Consider the following 9,401-nt stretch of genomic DNA (forward strand, 5'->3'; position numbering starts at 1 on the left):
GGGTCACAAAAAATCAGACATGACTGAAGCGACTGAGAACACATACCACATCTTTTTTATCCATTCATCTGCCAATGGGCATTTAGATTATTTCCATATCTTGGCTACTGTAAATTGTGCTGGTATGAACATTGGGAATTTTTGTTTGTTTTTTGTGGGAAAGAGTTCTTATCTCCTATCTCATTAGATATTAATGAAATATAATTCATGAAATACAGGCATCCTTCTCTATTCCACCATCTTTTCTGGACATTGCATCTTTGATTATTATTTTATTTTATTTATTTTGAAATTGTTATAGATTCACAGAAATTGCAAAAATAGCATTTAGAGAAACTTTGGACTCTTCATTCAGTTTCTCTCAAAGATAATATCTTTATAACTATATACAGTTCATATTCAAAACCAGAAAGCCACTGTTACAATGCACAGACCTTATTGAGAGTTTACCAGTTTTATATTCCCCCACTTATGTGTGTGTAGTTGCTTCTATGCAATTTTATCACGTGTTATTCATATAACCACAGCTGCAGTCATGATACAGAACTGTCCCGTCACCATGAGGATCATTTGTGCTCTCCCTTTCTAGTCCTGTCCACTGTCCTGCCCATACCTCTCTCCATCCCCAACACCTAGCAACTACCAATCTGTCCTCCTCTGTAGTTTTTTTATTTGAGAATTTTGCATAAGTGGAATCATACAGTATGTGACCTTTTGTGACTGGCTTTTCTTCTCACTCAGAGTAATGTCCTCAAGATCCACCCAGGTTGTTTCGGGAGTTGACAGGGTGTTCCCTTTCTTTTGGATTGCTGAGTAGTATTCCACGGTATAGACTTATTGTGGTTTGTTTAACCACTAACTGATCATAGGACATTTGGTTGTGTCCAGCCTTTGGCTCTTACGAAGAAACATGCTATGAACAACCAAGTACAGGCTTTTATGTGGGCATAGATTTCCGTTTCCTGAGATAGCTGTCCAGGAGCGGGGTTGCTGGGTCAAATGGTAAGAGTATGTTTAGTGCTGTAAGAGGCTGCCGAACTATTTTCTGTGGTGGCTGTGCCATTTTACATGCTCATAAGCAATGTATGAGAAATCCTCATCAGCATTTGGTATTTGGTGTTGTCACTATTTTTAAATTTAACTTTCCTAATAGGTTGTACATTGTATTTAAAGTGTCACTTCAGAAGTGGTGGTTTCACACAGTCATCACGCCAGGTTTTCCTGAAACAGAGATGCTAAACTTTAGGCTCAGTTACAGTCCACACAATAAAACTCATATTTAAAACAAGCTTTAAGGCATCCTTCAATTTCCTCTCCAATCGCTACTACATTGTGGTAACATCTTCATCCTCAAATCTCCATGGGGCACTTCAGAGGCTAGAAAAGGTTACCACAATGCTTGATGCTTTGGGGTTCTGAATTTTCCTCGTTATCTGGCTGGAATAGTTGACTAATTTCAAACTAACGCTCTAGACTTTCTATTTCGATCTATGATCCCATTTGATTTTATAACTTTTAAATGATTTTATTATGAAATATACCTGCCTCTTGAGAAATCTGTATGCAGGTCAGGAAGCAAAAGTTAGAACTGGACATGGAACAGCAGACTGGTTTCAAATAGGAAAAGGAGTATGTCAAGGCTGTATATTGTCACCCTGCTTATTTAACTTATATGCAGAGCACATCATGCAAAATGCTGGGCTGGATGAAGCACAAGCTGGAATCAGGATTGCTGGGAGAAATATCAATAACCTCAGATATGCAGATGACACCACTCTTATGGCAGAAAGTGAAGAAGAACTAAAGAGCCTCTTGATGAAAGTGAAAGAGGAGAGTGAAAAAGTTGGCTTAAAGCTCAACATTCAGAAAACAAAGATCATGGCATCTGGTCCCCCCACTTCATGGCAAATAGATGGGGAAACAATGGAAATAGAGACAGACTTTACTTTCTCGGGCTCCAAAATCACTGCAGATGGTGACTGCAGCCATGAAATTAAGACACTTGCTCCTTGGAAGAAACACTATGACCAACCTAGACAGCATATTAAAAAGCAGAGACATTACTTTGCCAATAAAGGTCCATCTTGTCAAGGCTACAGTTTTTCCAGTGGTCATGTATGGCTGTGAGAGTTGGACTATAAAGTTGAATGCCGAAGAATTGATGCTTTTGAACTGTGGTGTTGGAGAAGACTTTTGAGAGTCCCTTGGACTGCAAGGAGATCCAACCAGTCCATCCTAAAGGAGATCAGTCCTGAGTGTTCATTGGAAGGACAGATGTTGAAGCTGAAACTCCAATACTTTGGCCACCCAGATGTGAAAAGCTAACTCATTTGAAAAGACCCTGAATCTGGGAAAGATTGAAGGCAGGAGGATCGGGGATGACAGAGGATGAGATGGTTGGACAGCTTCACTGACTCAATGGAGATGAGTTTGAATAGACTCTGGGAGTTGGTGATGGACAGGGAGGCCTGGGGTGCTGTGGTCCATGGGGTTGTGAAGAGTCAGACACGACTGAGGGACTGAACTGAACTGAGCTGAACTATGAAATGACATAAGGAGAATGAAACCAAAGTCATGCAGTCTAGAATTTGGGAAATTTGTTGAGGATTCAATGTGGAATGAATCATTGAATCCCCTCCCTGAGCCCTAGTTCCCATTTTTGTGCACATAATTCCAGCAGACAGACTTAATACCTTCTCATCCCTTCTACCCTATAAAGAATACTGGGAGTTTAGTCTGGAGAAACTGAATCCATGAAATTTGGAACTGAGACTCAGCAAAGTTAACTGAAGATCTACGGACGAGATAGTTGTACCATCAGCCTCACCACTCTCTGCTTAGTATGAAGACCACCCTGACTCCCAAGTAGGGAAGAAGGTTTTTCTCTGGAGAAACTGAATTGCCCTGGAGAAAAGACCTCCACACTCTGATTTTTGGGGAATCCACACAAACAATGGTTTGTTTCTTTCCTCATTACCTTAATATAAGCCCACTATGCATCAATCTTGCCTGGATCTCTGAATTTTAAGCCAATTCTTAAACACAGACAATCAAGTGACAAATAAGGAAAGTCTTCATCCTGAAAGAGAGAAACCGAAGTAAAAACTGAAAATGAATAAAGGAATCTGGGAGCAGCAAAGATAATACAGCAAAGAGAAGAAAACTTCCAAAAGAGCCAGCAACCCAGGCCTAATATGTATTTTCAGAAAGCAAGGAGAAGGTATTGCATCTATAAAACAAGGACAAGATCCTGTAAAGATCTCATGAGAATAAAAACTGTAGTTCAAATAAAAATGGGCGGAAGACTAAGTCAAGGAAACATGACAAAAAGCAGAACAAAAAATACAAAGGGTTGGAAAATATGAGAATGGTGAAAAGAGACATAGAGAATAAACCCTAGAAATTTCACATCTGACTAAGAAGTTTCCAGGAAGAAAGAAGAGAAAAAACAGAAGGAAACGGAGGAAAAAAAACTATGAAAAAATTTTCCAGAGAAGGATATCAGGCTCCTAATTAAAAAGGCCCCTATCATAAAGAGGAATCAGAACGAGGGAGAAAAGACCTCAGTTAAGGCACATCATAGAGAGGTTTTCAGTTCAGTTCAGTCGCTCAGTTGGGTCTGACTCTTTGTGACCCCATAGACTGCAGCACACCAGGCTTCCCTGTCCATCACCAAATCCTGGAACTTGCTCAAACTCATGTCCATTGAGTCAGTGATGTCATCCAACCATCTCATTCTCTGTTGTCCCCTTCGCCTCCTGCCTTCAATCTTTCCCAGCATCAGGGTCTTTCCCATTGAGTTGGTTCTTTACATCAGGTGGCCAAAGTATTGGAGTTTCAGCTTCAGCATCAATCCTTCCAAAGAATATTCAGGACTGCTTTCTTTAAGAGAGGTTTTAGAATCTGGAATTAGGAGATTCCCCTAAAAGCTTACAAAGAAAAAACAGTGCAAAAGAAGTCATACACAAAGGGCTAGAATCAGAATGATATCAGAATTCTGAGTAGCAACATTGGGTACCAGAAAGCAGCTGAACAATGGCATCAAAAATCTGCTGGAATATAATTTTCAGCCAGAAACTTTATACCTTGCCAGGCTATCAGTCCAGTGTGAGGGCAGAATTAAGACATCTTCATGTATCCATAGACAATTTGCCTACTTGAAACTCTTTCATAGAAAGCATGGAGAAAATATCTCAGCAATCCTGAGTAGTTCAAAAGAGGGGACATCATGGAATCCAGGAAACAGGGAATTCAGCTCAGGAGAACACTTAAGAGAAAGTACAGGCTGACAATGGACAGAGCCACCAGCTGTGAGTGGAGGAGGAAGTTGTGGAGATGGATATGGGGGAAGAATTAAGGATATGCATATGGATAATTCTGCAAATGGAAAGAACAATTAATTTTTTAAAACCACCCAAAAGCCTGTACATGAAAGGATATGTAATCGTACACTGCTCAGCTCTGTGGTGAAACCACAAGTAATCTGCTGTGTGATAATGATGCAAACACTTATATTGATGAGAAGACTTTCCTTTACAAGTAAGTGAAAACTCAAAGTGGCTTAAGCCATAAAGGGAATTACAGTGTTTTGCTCACATGATAGACAATTTTGAAGTTAATTTAGGCTCCAGATAAGGCTTGATGCAGGGGCCATCTAAAGTCTTTAATTTCCATTGCTCCCTTTGGCAATAGTTATTCAAAGTATTATGGCTTTCCTCATGGGTGCAAAGTAGCATCCAGTATTTTCTAGGGGTTGCTAGGATTCAGTCCATCAGGAAGAGAGTATTTCTCTAGGGGGTTCTGCAAAAAATAACCAAGAAAATTCTATCCCAGTTTCCTGCAGAAAACTTCTTATTGGTCGATGCTGGGTTGCATGCCTTTTCTTGACCAATCACTATAGCCTGGGGGGTGGGATTCAACAAGACGGGGGCCCAACCCTGCAGCCAGAGATCCTGTCCGTTTCCAAGGAAAGTGGTGACCATGTAGGGGAAGAGTGGGTTCCCAAATGGAAATCACGATGTAGTTAAAAGAGGAAAGAATGAAGGTTAGGTTGCCACTAAACTGTAAATGTCTATTTTACAACACAAATTATTTAAAAATAGTGAAATGGCTGGAGGGAGACGTGCAGATTGGGGGAATAAAGAAGCCACGCCCAGCCCTTTTCAGCGGTGACGACCTCCTCATGAGAACATGCCTCTCGCAAAGGATGTTCTTCATCCCTCTCCAGAAGGGGAGAAGAGGAAACACAAGAAGAAGCGCCTGGTGCAGAGCCCCAGTTCCTATTTCATGGATGTAAGATGCCCAGGATGCTATAAAATCACCACTGTCTTTAGCCATGCGCAAACAGTAGTTTTGTGTGTTGGCTGCTCTCTGTCCTCTGCCAGCCTACAGGAGGAAAAGCAAGGCTTACAGAAGGATGCTCTTTCAGATGGAAGCAGCACTAAAATCTCCCTGTATCGAGATGAATGGGAAACCATCCCAATAAACAAGTTTTGGATACAAAAAAAAAGAAGAAGCCACGCGCACATCCATCATAATTGAAAATCAATAGAGAATGTCTGAAAATTATGGATCAATAAATAGCAGTTTAAACATATTATTTAGACACATGGAGGGAGCTAGTAGAAAAAACAGCTGCGAGAGTTATAAAGATTTATAAATCACTATGTCTGGGGAGTTAGGCTGGGGATAGGGTGGAATAGGGGAAGGCATTATGGTTTTTCATGAGAAGCTTTTTGTATGATTTGATTTTAAAACTATGTTCAAATGCATCTCAAATGCATCTCTTTGATTAAACATTTAAAGAAAATCTCCAAGTTGTCATGAAAAAACATTTAATTATATGAAATGGAAAAGCAGGAGGTTCCTGACTTCGCCTTGTGAAAAAGACATGGAAAAGTACAAAAATTCAAAATGGCACCTCCAGCCGTTTTTAGTTAAATCCACATGCCGCAGATGTGTGTAGTATTCTGTGACTTCCCGTACCCTTTAGCACACTGCTATATATCCCCTGGGAAGGAAAGAATATGCCCTAGTTTGAAAAGTATAGATGAAGACACATCAGGGCAAAGAATTTGAAATGCTTTAAAATGGACAAACTCAAACTTGACCCTAGAGGAACACCAAGCCCAGGTCCCCTGTGAGCATAACACAATACAACGCCACAAAAAGAGGCTGAAAAGATGCTGGCTTTGGGGTGCTGTCAAGAGCTTTGCCTTGCTGATCTTCTTTCCTTGGGGGGCTAGTCTGTTTCATTGTTCTTCCTTTTGTCATGGTTTCACTGCTTCTGTTTCTCCCTAGACCACACGTGCTGCTTTCAGCTCTCAAAGCCTTTTCTTAAGTGTGTGTTACCAGCCTGATCCAAAAGTGTTTGTTCCTCCTGGGACCCTGGACCCAGCAGGATAACATCACCTAAAGAGCCATTTCTGCAACACAGGGACACACACACAGGATGTCCCCCCCCCCTCCCCCCCCCCCCCCCGGGAAGACTTAGGTGTGAAAGGACAGACTACAAAAACCGAGGCTATGTTACGCACTACCATCCTTCCCAGCTGCTCTATGTGGACAACCTCCAAATGATAAAGGCAGGCTCCAGTGCTGATGACAAGAAATGAGCAGATAAGGTTCTGCTTTAAAAATGAGTGGCTTTCTGTTTCAGCAAGGGGAGATTTCTGTGTAAGTTTGAGGGCAAATTACATCCGAATTTAAGACAAATCCTTTCCTGGGACTTTTGGTTTCAACAGCTGTAAAGCAAAACATTCTTCTCTGAAACGGCATTTTGGGAGCAGTGAGGAAAGGAATTCAGCAGCTCCTCAAGACGGTATTAATGCTGTCTCCACTTTGGGTTGTGTTAACGTGTCTGCAGGTTAGGGAAACAGGGACCTGAGGTCTCTCCCCACAGCCCCCCCCCCCCCCCCCCCACACACACACACCTCTTGTTGGACCCTAGAGGAGACTGGGATGAGGGGGAGGATTTTAATTAATGTAGGGAAGACAGAGACAAACAGTTCTGCTGTGGAAAGGAAGCTGGTGGGACCAGTGATGCAGCCCAGTGGAGCCCAAGGAGTCAGATAGCCCTCTGCACTGTAATTCCCTTTCACTCCCCCTAAGGCTTCAGCAAAATTTTGTTAAATGTTGCAATCTGGTTTACAATCTGGTTTCTGTGCTTGGGGAGAATTTGGGATGGGACTCTTCAGAGAGCAGAAATAATTCATGGAAATGCAACACACGAACGAAGGAACAAGTTGACCAGAAGTGCGATAGCCACTTAATGTTCAACAACAACCGGGGTTTCTTCGTGGGACACGGGACATGGAAATATCCCTCAGGGATTTTCAGAGCTCCTTGGGGAAAGAACATGAAGAAGGGTGAGGCTTCTTTCAGTTATACCATTTAGGGAGTCAGACTATCATTTCCAAGATTTTACGTGAGAAGTTTGATTTTCAGAAGTCTGTAGAACTTGAAGTATAGGGGGCTTATTTTTAAGACCTCGAGTATAGTTCTGGGACTAACTCTAATGTCTGAGCCATTTGTTTCCCTAGTTCAGTATTTTACCAAATTCTTAACGGGGAGCCATATAGCCAGTGAAGAATAACAAAGACCGCAACTCACACAACTGCAGGTATCTACAGCATGTAAATCAGCAGGTTAGCTGTACTGTGCGCAATACCGCAATTGGACACACTCACTGAGCCAGTTCAAACGGACAGTTCCCTTGAGCTCAAGCCTCGTTTCCAATATTTCAGCTGCAATCTCTGACCTGCTTAAGCCTGAACTCATTCATTTTACATTCACTTACTGACCCCCCACCCTCCGCAATTATTACCAGCAATTCTCACTGACTCTTGGGAAAACCTTAGAGTCCTTTTTTAAGAAGAGTCGGGGGGAAACAGGAGCAGAAAATCACAGAAAATTATAGCAAAGCAACCAAGTTTTCCTTCTTCCTAAATAAATATCTTTTCAGTTAGAATATCAGATTCTTTGCATGAGCCAGATGTTTAAGGCCCACATTGGAATTTTGCATTTTGTGTGGATGGCACACCCTTCCCACAGAACATCAGGTAAGCTATTTAGTCACTAGTAAATATTCAAAGCCTACAGAAACAAAACCAAACTCTCCCAAAAGTTTTCATTCAAATTGCCATTGTGAAATTTAAAAACCCCCAAACTAAGGATCACACTCAATTAGAATTACGCTAACAGAGTCCCAAGTTTGCCTTCTCGATTTCATTGATCAAATTCCCCAGTTTTCAGCCATCATTTTGCTAATACACTGAATGCTGGCCCCAGACTGGGCTGAGTTTTCAGGGAAGTAGCCCCAGCCACCTGGAACCCTCTCAGCGGGGACCCCTCCCTGGTGATTTCTGAGCAGCTGCTCTGAGCACCAGGAGGAGAGGTGTTCCCCTGGAGGGCTGGGGAAGCCCCTCACAGATGGTGCTGCTTCTTTCCTTTTCTTGTTTTGCACTGAGAGTTCCCCCAGATTGTTGGCTCTCAGCAGCTGTCCTTTGGAACTTGATCTCCTCTTTTCTCTCTGGTCTTCTAATCCACAAATTCTAAGCTGTCTTGTGGCTAAAAACTTTACAAGAGCCTAGTCCAGGCATTTGGTGGGAGGTGGAACTTGTAATGTTCCAGCCCTTCCTTTGGCATCAAAGACTCAGATGTTTATCCTCTGTATGCCCTTGTGTTAATAATTCCAACTTGGACCTGAAATGTGGGGATAACACAGTCCTAGCCCATGGGTTTGTTGCGATGATTAATGAGGTGATGTGTGTGTAGCACTTGGCTCATTGCCTGGCACAATGGAGTGCCTCCAATAAATTACTGTTATTAATATCACTTCCTGTTGGGAAGTAAGAAAGGGGAAATCATTTAGCTTTATCTAAAATACTTTCATATAACATACTAAAGTACTTTCATATAAAAATTAATAATAGCAATTGTTAGGCCAAGACCCTGTTGGTTTTCATTTTCAGTTAGTCCTAGAGCAGAAACAGAATAAATAAATGCAACTGAATTGTTTAAGAACGTATTAAGTCCCAGTTAATCAATATGTAACTAAAGTTTTCTTTGAAGCAGGCCTAAAAGGCAAAGTAGACATTTGTCTGACAGGCAAGAGACCAGCCAGGATGGCAAATATGTTGCTGGCATCCTGTCTTCCTTGCACTTCCTACCCTTGCTGCATCTCCCCTGCCTAGGGCAGACATCATTAATCAATCATAGCATCTCATCTTGCTGAACCTGGATACTGCCCTATGATAGTTTTCCTCCTGTGGCTTTTCTGTAGTAAAATATTCTAAAGCAAATCTTAAATATCATGTCATGGTGATCCTGCAGGATACATTTCTAAAGAAAGTGGCTGCTTTCTTACATAACAACAAGGCATTGTCTCACCTAACAAAATT

At 41.7% G+C, this 9,401-nt stretch overlaps 1 pseudogene; it reads left to right on the forward strand.

The window, feature by feature from the left end:
• The first annotated feature begins 5,184 nt into the window (after positions 1-5,184).
• Positions 5,185-5,444, forward strand: LOC110129094 (small ribosomal subunit protein eS27-like; annotated as a pseudogene).
• Positions 5,445-9,401: the final 3,957 nt, after the last annotated feature.

This window comes from Odocoileus virginianus, chromosome 5, assembly GCF_023699985.2.
Source record: "Odocoileus virginianus isolate 20LAN1187 ecotype Illinois chromosome 5, Ovbor_1.2, whole genome shotgun sequence".
In the NCBI taxonomy this organism is placed as follows: Eukaryota; Metazoa; Chordata; class Mammalia; order Artiodactyla; family Cervidae; genus Odocoileus; species Odocoileus virginianus.